The 12,910-nt window shown below is 56.9% G+C and overlaps 1 protein-coding gene across 2 annotated transcripts in view; it reads right to left on the bottom strand.

The window, feature by feature from the left end:
- HTR2C (5-hydroxytryptamine receptor 2C) overlaps positions 1-12,910 on the bottom strand; it is a 438,632-nt gene that overhangs the window by 380,164 nt on the left and 45,558 nt on the right. Inside the window, exon 1 of one of the 2 annotated variants that reach the window (XM_075916246.2) lies at positions 3,243-4,060. The exons of the other annotated variant lie outside the window; for it this stretch is intronic. The gene's annotated coding sequence lies outside the window, so the exon portion shown is untranslated. Of the gene's footprint in view, positions 1-3,242; positions 4,061-12,910 lie in introns of those variants that run through there. 2 annotated transcript variants of the gene reach the window in all.

Here is a 12,910-nt window from a genome sequence, read left to right as displayed (position 1 = left end):
CTATTCATCATTAGAGTAATCTGTAAGCAGCTTTCCTCCTATTTGCTGCTATATTTATAAAGTGGAAATTGCTCTTTGAATTCACCTCTAAAGTCAGATTCAATTTTTTTTCTAACCAGAATGGTGTCGCCAATCATCCTCTAAATGCAGGAAAATAGGAAACCCTTGCACAACCCAGATAAATGTAGGCATTCACTAAGAGGAGCCGATCGCCTTGCATGTGTGCATTTTACAAACTGCACAAAGCCGGATCCATTTCAATTGTGCTCGTTCAGGGTACGTCTAAACTACATGGCTCTGTCGACGGAGCCATGTAGATTTGTTGTTTTGGCAAAGGCAAATGAAGCCGCGATTTAAATGATCGCGGCTTCATTTACATTTACATGGCTGCCGCGCTGAGCCGACAAACAGCTGATCAGCTGTTTGTCCGCTCAGCACGCTAGTCTGGATGCTCCCCTGCCGACATCAAAGCCCTGTGTCGGCAGCCCCGGTAAACCTCATCCCACGAGGAATAACGGGGCTGCCGACAAAGGGCTTTGATGTCGGCAGGGGAGCGTCCAGACTAGCGTGCTGAGTGGACAAACAGCTGATCAGCTATTTGTCGGCTCAGCGCGGCAGCCATATAAATTTAAATGAAGCCACGATCATTTAAATCGCGGCTTCATTTGCCTTTGCCTATGTGTCTAATCTACATGGCTCTGACGACAGAGGCATGTAGTCTAGACACAGCCTCAAAGACACCTTGCCTAGCACCACAAGGGTATATTTTGTGTTTGGTTCAGCAGTTTCCAGACAACAGGCCTCTGGTCACCTGCAGCTGGTGAGGCACAAGTACACACATCAAAATTCAGCTGCCTTTGAAATCCTGCAGCCACGTGATTATTAGTGCTTCTTTCACCAGGGGAATATTCCGCAGCCTGGTTTGAGAGATTAATTTAGTCTTTTTGCATTTGCTAATTATTTGTTCAGCAGATTGTGATGCATTCGTTATTCAAGAAGTGATTTGTCAAGTGATTTCTGCAGATAAGTCTCATCTATAGACCACTCACGAGAAGTTTGATACAAGCACTTAGCATTCAAAAAGTCACCTGTTTTAGTTAGGACCTCTAGATCACATGGCTAGTTTCTGTGCCCTGACTGGATGGGCTTATCACATCGAATCTGGATCGGGGTGCAAATATTCATACTGGAAAATTCAAAGTTCGCCACTTGTGACAATTCTCGAACACGCGTATTAAAACGGGCTGTGCAAGCCCTTGCTAGAACCCTGGGATAAAGCCAACCCCGACGAGCGGCCACTGGGCCAAGCCCGCTTGGAATTCAAACGCCTCTTTGTGAAGAGCCCTGCAGAATTCAGCCAGCTCTAATTGTCCTCCTGTCTCTGGGCAATAAGCAGTAGCTGAGACGAGCCCCATGTAATCTTCCCAGTGTTGTCTGGCTCCAGTTACAATGGTGATTTGATTATTTAACGCTCATCACATTTTATACGTGATGTTTTAGAGACTGGCCCGGCTTCTGCTCCCATTTACACCTGTTTTCCATCGCTGGACCTCCCGGCGGGATGCTGCTGTCCCTGCACTTACTCCTGATTTACACCAGCGCCAAGGGGAGGCGAATCCGGCCCGCTGTCAGATAAACAGATGCCCACCCCGAGCACCTTGCCAGGAATCCGCTCTCCCGAGCCACACACCGGCAGGCATGCTGCTCCACAGACACACTGCAGTTTTGCTCACCGTTCCTGCATCAGTCCTCCCGAGGCCGACAGGTTCACACAGCAGCAATCTACCAGTCCCACTCCTGAGCCCCCACCCCCAGGCTTCAGAGAACAGAGAGCCCTCGCCGAGCAGAGCGGGGGGGGGCATGCCTGCGGCGTGTACTCCCCACGTCTTGCTCCACTCCCACACAAAAGAACCATGTTAGCTCCCTGCATTGGCTGGGGCAGAATTTGCTCCTACGGTCACTAATGAGCTCTTCCGAGCGCTCCTGTCGTGCAAGTCCTCGCTCAAACTCTGCCCTGGCACTGGGCAAGTCCAGGAAGCAATGCAAGAGCCGGCCAAACTGCTGAAGGGAGAATCCGTTCCTGGCAGGAAGCCAGCACTAGCCACCCCAAAGCACACGGACAGGCTGCCGTAAAGGCCAGACCGCTGCCCTGGCTCCTGAAGGATGCGGTCCTGAGGAACACGCACCCACCACAGGAGACACGCGGGAGCATCACTCTGACATGACACTGTTGCTTTTGCTTATGGTCAGAGCTCTGCAGTGCCAGCAACCTGCGGGACCTGCCTTGCGTGCCTGGAGCAGAGTCTATACACGGCCCACTTCCACGTGCAATCCAGATTTCACGCTGTGCACATGCATGACCAATTTTCCTTGGCCGGGTCTGTGTTTGCTCGTGCACAGGCTAATTACCATGCACACCCGGTCAGGCACAGGAACTAGCCTCCATGCACCAGCAGATCCCAGCACCCCGCTTTCCTGGGGGAGAACGTGTTTGAACACTGAGCCAGCAGAGTCCCCATTCTAGCCTAACGCCCTCTGCCGCTGGTGAGAAAGGAGGGATGCCAGTGTCCCGGCAGCCTTCAACCCTTTCCACGGAGGCGTCTGCTCAGGACAGGGGAGAAGTGGCAGGTCCTCTCTGGAGCGCATGCTGCACAGCCTCCCGCACAGGTTCCGGCTGGGCGAGCAGTTAGCAGAGGGGAACGGAGAGCTGGCAATAGAGCCCCTGCACCCAGCAGCCGCTCCGAAAACAGACTTTTCTGCCAAGGCAAGAGAGACTGACACCCGGAGCCCCGCAGACACCCTAGCAGCCACGTCACCCTTGGAGAAACCAGCTCAGCGAGCCAGCACCGAGCCTGTCTCTGCACGTCTCTCGCCACCCCAGCCCCCTTCGCCCAGCCACGGCCTGGGCCAGCAAAGACCCTGCGCATGCCCTGCTCCCAGCATGACCCTGCCCTTTCCCTCTCCCCACCCCCGTCCCCCAATGCTTTGGTGCACAGAGACCCAGCAAGTTTGCTCTCATTTGGTGCAACCACTTTGCTCGCAGCTGGAAGAAACATTCGGTGGCCTGGCTCTCTGACACCCTCCCCCCCCCCCCCCAAGTGCCAGCCTTCCCTTCCCAGGCGCGGGCAACAACCCCAGCCCTGTCCTCTCCCCTCCCCCCGTCCGTGCGTTGCGTTACCCTGGGCGGGGGGCTGGCCGCACTGAGCCAAGCTGACTGCCCGTCGCACCGGACTGGCACCTACCTTGCCAAGGCGGGAGCGGGCCGGCGACTGGTCTTCTCACGCGGCGACAGCAAGTCCGGCCGGCGCTGCCAGGGCTCTGCTGCCACACACGGGGCTCCGGACACGCCGAGCGAGCATCTCCCGCAGGCAGAGCGGCTCGTCACACCCCCACTGCCGCAGCAGCAGCCTGGGAGAAGCAGCGGCAGCGGAGCGGCCGGACATGCACCTCTGCAGGCTAATTCGCACGCCCCCTCTGGGAGTGGGGACAGCGTCTCTTAACCCTTCGCAGGCCGGCGCCCCGGCGGCCCCTGGGCAGTGCGCAGCAAGTGGCACGCGACTCCTCCCGGTCTTGCTGGGGGAGCCTGAGTGGAGACACCACGGGCATTATCCACAAAGTAGCATGCTCCTCGAGCCCGTCGCAGCCACTGCTGACCCGGCCAGGCAGGCAGGACCCAGGGCGCACCGCGGGGAGGCTGGCTGATCCTGCCGGGGCCCCTGTGCCGGGTGGGGTGGGGGCTCTGGACCCTGGCGCTTCACCCCCACGTTGGTGCCTGGGCAGGGCGCAGTCAGACGCTGCCTGGTGGCCACGTCTTTCCCAGGGTCACTCCAGCCTCAACTCACTGGGCTCCTGCTCCTCGCGCCAGGGCTGCTCGGCTGGCTGGCTTTTCGCATCTCACCTGCTGCCCATCACGTCCCCGTGCCCCTGCCCAGAGCAGCCGCGTCCCCCCGAGCCCGGCTGCCTGCCAGCCGGCCCCACGCATTCAAACCCAGCCAGGCTCAGGAGCGGCTCCCTCTCGCAGCCTGCGAATGTGACTGAAAAGCATGGCTGAGAAAAAATGTTACAATTAACAGGGGGGAGGGTGCTAGGCCGGCTCGGCTGCTATTCTTAAAGGCACATCGCCCCCGGCTTCCCGTGGGAGGCGCAGCCAGCCTGGGGCACCGCGGGGGGCACCACTTCCTTGCAGAGGGGGGCAAGGGGCGAGCTGACCCAGCACCCACTTCTGGCCGGGGCAGAGAGGTGGCAGGAAGAGCTGGGGAGGAGGCGGCCGGCGAGGCAGCCTCCCCCCTCTGCACAAGAGACCTGGGCACTACGGACGCCAGCCAGGCCTCTGGTAGCCAGAGAGGAAGGGCTCATTCCCTGGGGCAGCACCCCTGCCAGCGGGACTGCTCCAGAGAGACAGCCTCATGTGCCCTCGCTCACCCCCTCCCGCTTCCTGACAGCTCTCTGGGGTCGGGGCCTGCTCCCCCGCCTCCCCCGCTCCCCCAGCTTGGCCCCTTCTGCAGGAGGAGCTGGCAGGTGAGAGCGTCTTTACAGCCTGAGATGGAAGCTCTGTAGGTGCTAGGCGTAGACATGGCTACTGAGGGGAGATGGGCAGAGGGTCCGGGGGGCGCAGAGGGCTTCCCAGGATCTCTGGGTCGGAGAGATACACGGTCAGTCCCTCTCAGGGGGCCAGGTGAGTGAGGTCTCTGCCCGGAGCCGTCAGCCACTGCTGGGAAACGTGCGCACAGCTCGCGGGCGTGGCACGAGGGGCCTACTGCAGACAGGCGATGACGTGTCTTGGACAGGTGCCTTTCAAGCAGGCAGTAACAGCCGCTGCTGCCTCTGGCTGGTCACACGTGCACAGGATCCCCAGGGAGACGTGAGACCTCTTGTTCTCCCCTGCCCGCAAGGAGCTGCGCTCAGCAGAGATGTTTTAGCAGGGGTCCAGCTCGCACAATCCACAAGAGGCGCTACCTTACGAAGTGGTAGCAATTAGGCATGTGAAAGTGTAACTGTGCACACGGTTAACCCATGAGCCCAGGTTCATCGGTGAACATGCACGGTTACACACAGACGCACACGCGCGTGCTACTGGCAATGTGTCAGAGGCCGCAGTGCGGGAGGGGAAGGGGGAGGCAGGAGCCGGCTCCCTGCATGTACTGGCTTCTCCATACAACCACCGCAAATTCCAGCGGTTACACAATTCAAGACATTTTAGCATCCCTAGTCGCGGTACGTTTGGTTTAGAATTTTGCTGAAGAAAGGCCTAAAATCAGAACACAGATCTTTAGCATAAAAAAAAAAATTGACCCACCTCAATGTTACCAACCAGTTCAAACAAGCACGGTTAAAAATACCCATTGCATGGATTTTAGAGTTCGGGGCCTGTTAAAAAGTGTACTTCATTAACAGAAACCACTTACCACAAATAGGCAGACACTGCTTCGTTGCCTGAGGTCTGAAAAGTGGGTAGAGAAAGACACAGCAGTTTAATTGCTCAAAATTGTCTGAAAATGGTCAATTAAGCACTGGAGTGTATTAAAGACAAGCCTCTTTGCTACCAAACCTACAAAAGATGTTGCAGTAATAACCAAATTGCTGGGAGGCACTTAAAACTTTGTGCTCGGGAAGCTCTCCCTTTGTACATCAAAAGCCACATTCGTTCCATCTAGGAGAGCTGAGGCTTTCTGAAGTATAATGCTTTCTGAAGTAATCTGATTAGCACAGGCACACAACAAAATGACCCTAGCAGCTCTCTGCAGCACATTAAAAGGGAACATCCTACTGCACACAGACGTTATCATCTTTTGAAGAGTGAGACCCGATTTGTCACAACATTCAATTCCAGCCCAGACTCTTCCGGCTACATTCCTAAGGCCATCCGTTGCTTTCTGCTGTTCCACCCAAGGCACCAGAGTGGTTAGGGTATAGCCAAGACCAGAATCCACCCCTGCAGGCCAAATCCTGCCTTCCGCAACGAGATTTGTCAGCAGGAATTATGCGCATGCATCCAATGATGCAATCTGGCCACAATCAGCGGCAGAGAACATGCCAGCTTTCTGATTCAGAGTAATAAGAAATGTATTTACAATTCCAATAAAGCGAGTAAAACCAGCCACAAACCCAATCTCATTATAGACATCTGAAGCACTGGAAAGTCTATAAATAACTGCAAGAGCTGCCACTCTCCCTTAACTTCTACTACATGGTATTTTCCACCAAGAATGATAGAGCCCACAGACAGCAAGGGGCTGCCCTGGAAATCACGCACAGATCCAAAAGCCGGAACACTCACTGAAAGGTAATGCTGAAGCAGCAGATCCACCCACACAAGGAATTTAAAAAGTTGACCTGAGCCAGTGGGAGCCCTGGCCCTACAGACCGGTACCGCTCTGAAAGCATCCGACCTGGGCAGGCTGTCGTGCAATTTCTGCACCCCCTGATCCAAAACATCGCACAGGCTGGAGAGGCCAATCCGGACAGCGCTAAAGAGCAGCCAGGTGGAAACAGGAGTATGCGGGTGTGGAGTGCTCTGTCCAAGCTGAAGCAGCAATCGGCAGCCAATTGAACAGTCACTTTCAAACAGAAAATGAGGACTAGGAACAGACAAGTCCCAGTCGCACCGTCCCCGCAGCGCTTCCCCCACACGTGGGTGCCCCGCATGGTCGGTAACTCAAAAACCATGTTTTAAAACTAGCCACAACTTTGTTGTAGCTACAAACTTCTCAATCCCACATCAGCTCATTCACGATAGTCCTTTCTAAATCCGTCTGTTTTAGAGTGTGTCCGTCTGTGCGTCTGTCTGAGAGTCCGTTTGTTCAAGAACTCCCACCACAGTAGAGGCTAGGGCCACCTAATTCGGTAGGCAGTTTCCTCTTCTAACTTAAAGCAAGGTCAGGGTTTGGTTGTGCCAGGACAACCAGAAGCCCCAGGAAAGGGACTGGTTTCCATGGCATGCGAAGGGAGGGGATGCTGTTCTGAGGGACGCGATACAAGAGTGGTCACTGAGGATAGCGAGCCTGCACGGGAGAGCGAGCTTGCAGATCATCCACCTGGGGACAGCCACAACACCAAGGGACTAGCCAGGTCGGGGGCTTCACCATCTTGCCTGACAGCACACCAGTAAATAGCCCCCCCTGCCCCCGACCCTTGGTTGCAGCGCTGGGAGGAGGGGGGAGACCCCTGTTGGCCAGGGGAAACCTGAGGGGAGAAAAAGGCCCTTTCTGGATGGGAGCCCCACCCTTAGTCCTCCTCACTCCCCAACCCTCAGCCTCCTGCTTTCCCTCCCACACACATCCCCAAGGCCCAGCTCGGACTCCTACCCCCGCCCCTCCTCCGCCAACCTCCAGCCCTGAAGGACCTGGGCAATGGGGGGGTAGGTCTGCTAGTAGTTTACAAAAGGTTAATAAATATTCAACACTTTAATGAATGGCGAATCCCGAGAACCGGTCTGCACGAGGTTGCTCATGAGCATGGCCCAGAACAATCTGCCAGCTGTTTGTCTTGTCTGTAGCCAGCCTATGCCCCCATTCTATGTTGCCAGCCCTGGCTCCAGAGGTATCCTGGATAGCCACAGGCTTGGTGCTGGGGACAGGCTTCAGTGCGAGCAGTTCTGGCCTAGGGGCACTGAACAGGTTCACTCAGACGCTCCGCATGGAATAAGACGAGCTCAGAGCTGCCAGGCTGCAGCCCGCAATGGGCCTGGAGCCCTGCCCCTGGGGCCAGAGGCGTGGCCCATGCACATATAGTTATACGGGTGGCACTTTCAAAAGCCCTTCACTCTCTTAGGACTGTCACTGACAGTCCCTGGGGTTCAGGGGTACATCTAGACTACAAGCCTCTTTTGAGAGAGAGCGTCTAGACTGCAACCAGGACTTTCGACACAGCAAGCCGCTTTATGGACAGACAGCACCCAGGCAGTCTGGATACCCTCGTTCAAAAAAGCAGTTTGCATTGCATAGCGCCTTTCTTCAAAAAAAGGCGTTCTTCCTCGTAAAACGAGGTTTTCCGCGGTCGAAAAAACTGCTGCGTTCTTTCAATTTACTTTCGAAAGAACATGGCAGCAGTCTAGACGCAGGGGAAGTTTTTTTAAAAAAAACCTGTAGTCTAGACACACCCCAGGTGTCTAAGTCACTTAGGTGTCCTTGAACATTTTCTCTTAGTGGCCGTGAGATTAGTATTTGAATCCCCCCTCTCCCGTGCCCCTGTCGCCCGGGGGATCCCGGAGAACAAGCCGTGACCACTGCTGCATTGGTACTGCTTGACCCCTGGATTCTCTGCTCTTGCCTGTGTGACCTATGCAGAGAGGGCTGGCCTGAACAGACCTGGGCTCTGTTGTCAGCTTCTCCCCAGCCTGCCGGGTGACCTTGGCCAAGACATGTTGCCCCTCTTGCCTCTGTTTCCCTGACTGGGGACCAGGTTCTCAGCCTCATTTCTTAAATGGCTTGTGCTTTACTGAGTAACACTGCGGGGGTGTGGAGGGGCCGTGCTGGGAATGCTTAATCAGGACAAACGGCACAGAGTAGTGCCAAGTCAGTAGCCTCGGAGAGACGGTACTGGCCACCAAGAGGCCGAAATACAGCCCCCTCTAAGCAATCCAGCCTTTGGCTCCACCCCGAATGCATCGCGCAGCAAGGTTTGCCGGTCCCGAGGGATCGACACATTCCCCGCCAGGTCAGTGACCATGGCAAATCTTACCCAAATACACGCTCCTTCCAAACCAGCGCTCAGAGTCGGCAATCAAAACGAAGAGCTGCTATGGTGACAGAGAAATGGGGTCGGCTCACCGCTGCGGCGCCTCCTGCTGGTTAGTCCAGGAATTAGCTCTGGCCCTTGGAGTGCGCCGCCTTCTGGCCACCGTCTTACCTGTCCTCACTCTGCTCCTCTGTCCCCACACCTTTGTATGGGCTCACATCCTGCCCTGCGGCGACCGCTGCAGGACGCTGCCCTCCGGCAGTGCCCACCACTCTGTTCTCGCCCCCTTCCCTGGTATCGGCAGCCTCAGTCTCACCTGCCACCGTGGCCAACTGCGGCCCCAAGGTCCAGCCCCTCGCCTCAGGGGCAGCCTGGAAAGGCCACTCTCCTTGGGGCCAAGGTGTGGTGTAAGGGGAAGGGGGGCCCAGGCCAGCCCACTACTCTGGGTCCAGGCCCAGGGACCCTCTGGCGGCAGCTTTGTCCTGCCCTTCCTCTCTCCCCTGAACGCCTCACACTCACTGAGGCACTCTCCCATGACCCTGGCACCTTCTCAGTCCTTGTTCCATGGCCACAGCCCAGCAGGAACCAGGCCGCAGCTTCTGCCCAGCGCCCTGAGCCTGCCAGCCCTGGTCCAGCCACGGGAATTCTCCCAGGGCACCAGGCCTGCACCCTCGCTGGTCAGGATCGAACGCTCTCTGCTCTGCTGAGCAGCTCCTTACACCAGGCTGCCCAGCTAGCCACCCTATGACTGGCTACAGAAACAGAGGCTGGCTGCTCGCACCAGACTAAGCCAGCCATGTCTTGGGACCACGCGGCAGGTCAGCTCTGCACCCTGCGCACTTCGCTGAGGCTCTGGCCCTGCCCTGAAGACACACGGCAAGGGTCTGGTCTGCGAGCTCTTCGAACAGCAGGCCCAGAGCCTGACACATGGTGCACGCCATCCCCACATGCTCCGGAAATGCCGGGACAGTTTCCAACCAGCTCTTCCACCCGACAGCCACATGCTGCTTCAGCTCTGCCGGTCACTTTTTAGTCACACGCATTCTGCTGGAGTGGTAATAACTTAGTAGGGGCTTGGGGGAATAATTCCCATTCTAACGGGGGTCTGGCGGCTTTTCGTGGCTCTACTATCCAACGAACCAGTTTCTCCCATGCTGCCCACTCAGCAGCATGCCAAGGGAGCCTGGCGTCCGCGCCGGGGGACTGCTGGGCTCACCGCTGAGCGGGGGCCTTAATTCTTCGTCAGTGGAACAAAGCGATAACAGCAAACTGCAAAGCACGTGCCGGTGTTTTCCCTCGCCCTAGAGCAAGGGCGCAGAGGGGTCAGACTCCGAGGCAGGCGCCCAGAGCACCTCGCTCCACCGCGCCATGGGAAAACAGAGCAAGGTGGCCCAGGAAGACAGGGAGGGGAGGGGAAGCTGTGCACTACCGATACCGTCTCAAGGCGGGAACACGTCTCTGGTGGCCCCACGCCAGGAACCCTACGCACACGTTCAGCAATCGGCGCCCAGCCTGGCCTTGAGCCACCCACTAGTGCAGAAAGCTGGGGATAGCACCACTGCCCCCCCCCCCCCACACACACACACTCCTCCAGTGACCCCGGGGGGCCCAGCACCTTTGTGGTGAGCACACAACAAAGGAGTCTGAGACAGTCCCGTGTGCAGGAGCGCCAAAGCTGGGAGGCCTCCCCGCACGAGGGGGGAAGAGAGCACCAGGGTCACCATCCCTGACGAGGTGCACCGCACGGAAACGCTCCTGTCGCTGCAAGCGAAGCCCCGACGGGCAGAACCCAATCTGGGTCCTCTGCAGCACGAGCTACAGGCCAGCTGGCTGGGAGCTAGGACTGTAGAGCAGCCTCACTCTCTCTGCAAGTGGCCTCAGTGCCGCTGCACGGGCCAGCGCCCCCGCCCCCGCCAGGTGTGGGTTGCACCAGGAACTCCCCCAGCACACACCCCACCTGGGGCAGCAGCTGCTATTCCAGCCCCTAGGCTAGAGGGGCCACCCTGGAGGTCTCTACGTCTGGCCTGGGGTCAGGAAGGCGGATTCTGCACACCCAGCCCAGGCACAACACACAAATCCCAATTTCTCCAACCCAGGCTCGCTCTCCAGCGAGCTAAACAAGGCTTATCTCAGCCAGGCTGGAGGGACCACGACTCAGCAGCGTTGGCAGGAGGGGTGAAACCTGTCTCTAATGTTCAGCAACGAACGCTCTCAAATACAGACGCACGCTGGCCTTTCCTACGGGAATCTCTACTGCCACTTTAAAAGTGTTCTGCTAGCTCCCCCTAGCACGCTGCCTCATTACACTGGCAAGGGTGAAACAGTCGGCAGTAAGTACAGTCATTGTGCTCCAGTCGGAACAAGTGGTTATTTTTTGAAATTCAAACTAGTGCTTCCATTTAATTCCTTTTACTAACTTCCAGTGGAACAAGGACCTGCAAGGGACAGCCTCCTGAGCCCGGAGCTGTATGACAGCAAGAGACCTGTGGCACAGCCGCCAGCTTCACAGAGCTCCTAGGCACGCAGAGACTTTACAGCTAAGGGTAAAATATTAGATACTAGCACACTGACCCAATGTTGCTTGGCTCCTTCAGGAGGGGCTCGGTGGAGGGGGGGCACAGGAGGCAGGGGCACGGGGTGGGGGGCTCAGGGCAGTAATGGGAGGGGTGCAGAAGTCAGGGCAGGAGGTTGGGTGTGGAGGGGACTAAGGCAGGGCCGGTGGGGTGGGGGCCGTGCTGCCCAGCTGACAGCTCCCCGGGCTGGCTGGGGCCATGATGCCCAGTGGGCAGTGCCTCCCCATAGCTGCCTGGGGTGGCAGGGACCATGCTGCCTCATGGGTAGTGGCTCCCCAGGGCTGGCCAGAGTGGCGGGGGCTATGGTTACCAGAGTTGCCCCCCTTCTCCCCCTCCCCGGTCAAGCCACAGAAAAACTGTCCCTGCTAGCAAACCCCCTCACTTTCCACTGGATCATATTCCAAGCACCTCCCCCTGTCCTGGCACAACCAAACCCCCGACCTGGCTGTACGTTAGGGACGAGAGGAAGCTGCCCACCGAATTTGGTGGGCCCAGCTTTTACCGTTTAGGAGGAGTTCTAGAACAACAGACTCTCAGACAGATGGACAGAAAAGCAAACTCAACAGTATACAACGTACACAATTCGATGTACACAATACACCGCAAAAGTCCATTAGAGACTTCAACAAACTTGCAGCTCCATATGGTTATTAAGGGGCCACAAAGCAGATATGACCTTGGACTTGCTGAGTGAATTTAAATCTTTTTGTTGCTTTCCTAGATTCTCTCTGTCATGGTTTGACTTTAAGAACAAAGGAGCTTGCTTCCAAGAAGCTGGGGGAGAACTTGCAACTGCAAGTGAGCCTTGACGCTAGACAATCTCGCTTGCTGGTATATTACAGTGTGAGGTAATAAAACAAACAGAAGGAAGTTTTTCTTCACTCAGCGCACAGTCAACCTGTGGAACTCCTTGCCAGAGGATGTGGTGAAGACTAGAACTTTAACAGAGTTCAAAAAAGAGATAGATAGTCATTGATGGACCTAACCTCCATGAATCTATTAGCTAGGGTGGGTAGGAATGGTGTCCCTAGCCTCCGTTTGTCTGGAAATGGGTGACAGGAGAGGGCTCGCATGAGGATTACCTGTTGTTCCCTCCCTCTGGGACACCTGGCACTGGTCACTGTCAGCAGACAGGACACTGGGCTAGATGGACCTTTGGTCTGACCCAGTATGGCCATTCTTATGTTCTAGGGAGCTGGGCAGTCTTAAAAGCCCAGTAAGAAAGGAGAGAGAGAGGTCTGTGCCCAAGAGAGGTGAGGGCTGGCACTTGCAAACTGGAGGTGGGGGCCCTGGAGGGCCTCCCAGATGGAGCAGGCTACAGACTCCAAGTGGCTAATTACTGCGCGTGGCACAATAACCGGAACGCTCCGCGCGACCTCAGCAGGCGGGCGTGGAATTGCTTGTAGCGCAGGTGTGCTCAGGCCAGAGAGAACATTGCGAACAGACACTGCTTAATGACCCGCACCGTGCGAGCTGGCAAGGGACGCGGGCCAGCATGGAGCAAGCGCGGCCCAGCAAGGTTTCTGCTCCGGCAGCAGCTGAGTAGGCGGGATCCCGGCACCTGTCCTTCCAGGGGAAGGCGGCGGCGCACTGGGGCACGTGAGCCCCAACTGCATCGCGATGGACACCGCCAGTGCCACAGTCGCAGCGAGGAGGCAGTG

This window comes from Pelodiscus sinensis, chromosome 13 (genome assembly GCF_052426305.1).
Source record: "Pelodiscus sinensis isolate ZL-2025 chromosome 13, ASM5242630v1, whole genome shotgun sequence".
In the NCBI taxonomy this organism is placed as follows: Eukaryota; Metazoa; Chordata; order Testudines; family Trionychidae; genus Pelodiscus; species Pelodiscus sinensis.
Note: the sequence above shows the minus strand (reverse complement) of the source record. Positions and strands in the feature narration are given on the sequence as shown.